The sequence below is a fragment of the Elephantulus edwardii genome, unplaced genomic scaffold (assembly GCF_000299155.1).
Source record: "Elephantulus edwardii isolate Elephantulus edwardi_28Jun2011 unplaced genomic scaffold, EleEdw1.0 scaffold00013, whole genome shotgun sequence".
Lineage (NCBI taxonomy): Eukaryota > Metazoa > Chordata > Mammalia > Macroscelidea > Macroscelididae > Elephantulus > Elephantulus edwardii.
This window is the reverse complement of record NW_006399763.1, coordinates 27,189,280-27,191,583: the sequence shown is the minus strand read 5'-3', so window position 1 is coordinate 27,191,583 and position 2,304 is coordinate 27,189,280. Positions and strand designations below refer to the sequence as shown.

General features: G+C 33.2%; 1 pseudogene; it reads right to left on the bottom strand.

The window, feature by feature from the left end:
* Positions 1 to 1,936: 1,936 nt before the first annotated feature.
* The window catches only part of LOC102855688, a 40,832-nt pseudogene continuing 40,464 nt past the window's right edge, over positions 1,937 to 2,304 (bottom strand).

Genomic DNA, 2,304 nt, shown 5'->3' with positions numbered 1-2,304 from the left:
CAAATGGACATTCTTCAGGTATTTTTGGCTTTTAGTCAGGATTCATCTGGAATATGCAGTGATATCCCTTGTAGGGGTTAAACTGGTCAAGACAGGAGCTCCTTAGATTAAAAGAGTGTAAAGGATGTAATCAGGATAAAAGGATACTCTGTCTTATGGATGTGTCTATGTGTATGTGCAAAACATTTCTTCTCCTGCTGATGCTGCCTCTGATATGGTTTGTAGTCTTGTAAAAAGAAATGTCTACAAATAAGAAATCATGATATCTATATCTATGGAAATCTATATTCTCTTACACTTATATACAACTATTATCACTGTTTTATTACTGATCTCCAAAAGATATGCTGAAGTCCTAACCATTGTATTGGGGAATATGACTTTATTTCAGGCAATAGGGTCATTCTTTGCAAATGTTATGTTTTAGTAAATTCTCACTGCAGTATGGTGAGATCTAATCCTAATTCCTTTTTCATGGCCTTTTATAAAAAAGAAAGACAAACACAGAAAGAAGCTCAGATACAGGGGAAAGATAGATGTCATATAACAATGCTAGCAGATGAATTTATAAGCAAAATTGGAACACCAAGGATTGCCAGAAGACTCAAGAGACTCAAAGAGGAGCATTACTAGTTACTTTCTCAAAACTTCAGAAGGAATTGTCCTAGTTGATCGCCTAAAATTGGAGTTCTAGTTGCCAACATAGAGGAAAAAATAATGCCTTCTTCAAAGTCACCTATTTCACAGTGGTTTATTGTCATTATTGTTCTTATGTGCCATTGAGTCAGAACCAACCCATATCTGATCCTTCAGAGGGTTTTCAGAGGCAATAAAAATGTATAAGAGGAGCTTACCTATTAATTGACTTGATTATGCATTTACTTTTTTTCTTACATTAAGTTGATCTTATACAACTGACTATATTTCAAATTTTATAGGTGGACCAGTGTCAAAAATCTATGCTATAATCTCAAAGGTATGTGTTTTGAATCCACCAGCTGCTCCACAGGAGAAGGATGGGCAATCTCCTCCCAAAAGATTAACTGCCTCTGAAAACCCACAAGAGGGTCAGCTATGAGTTGGTTCCAATGTGATGGTACACAATAAGAATTGGGTTGGTTCTGACTCAACAGTAAACAACAGCAACAACAACTAAAATAGAAAGCTATTTTCTTTTTTTCACACCTTACATATGTTTATGTATGTTATCAATAATGCCAAATTTCAGTAAACATGAATGCACCAAATTAACAAGGATATTGCAAAAGATATCCATGTGATTTCTGCATACTAGGTTTATTTTTAAATGCATTAATTATCATGTAGACCATTAAAAGTTCTTCAAAATCACTTCAGTCTATCATTTAAATATATAAATTTATACAAGAACTAATTTTGACACAGATTATTTACCCATTAGTCTGAAAATGCTCAACTGCAGCTGTTACTCTCTAATTGTAGAGTCCCATATTTTGGCACTTTTTAATAGGAAGGCTTTTGACCCAGAATATTGCACTGGAGGGTTTTTTTGTTGTTTAGATAGGGAAATATTGACATAATTCTTTTATGAGTTGTGTGAAAGCTTACAATATGTTAACTAACAAAAACAATTAGCAATCTGCTCTCTGCTTCATTGAGAGAAAAAAATCCTCGAGAAGATATTTATTCAATGATAAGAAAATCACTTGGGAAGTAAAATCTCTACTATAACTCAGGAAAATATCAGATTTAATTTTGGAAAATTTACAATTTCAATTTTACACAGCTACAATATACACAATTGTTATCAGACACTTAAAAATAAACAACAAAATATAAATTTGGAAAACAATACTTCATTTAAAGTTATTTAAATCCACTGCCAACAGGCAATTTCAAATTAGAGCAACTCTATGTAAAGTAGAACATCCCATAAGGTTTCCAAGGCTGCAAATCTTTATTGAAGCAGGTTATCATCATTCTCCACGGAATGGTTGATAGTTCGAGCCACAAACTTTCTGATTTGTAGTCAAATTTAGTGTTAATAAAACATTCTGTTTACCCTAGCTTCAAGACATTTGTCCTAAAAAATGAGTTATAGTCAACACTGATTAACATCTTGTGCTCCCACTAAGGAATCTGTGATACAATAGCTTCTACTTTATGCATAAGAACTTTTTAGTAGTATTGCATTCAATAATTTAATAATCAATTCTTATTGCTATATCTGAACTAACTCATAGCTGACCCTCTTGTTGGGTTTTCAGAGGCAGTTAATCTTACGGGGAGGAGAGATTACCCAACCTTTTCCCATGGAGCAGTTTA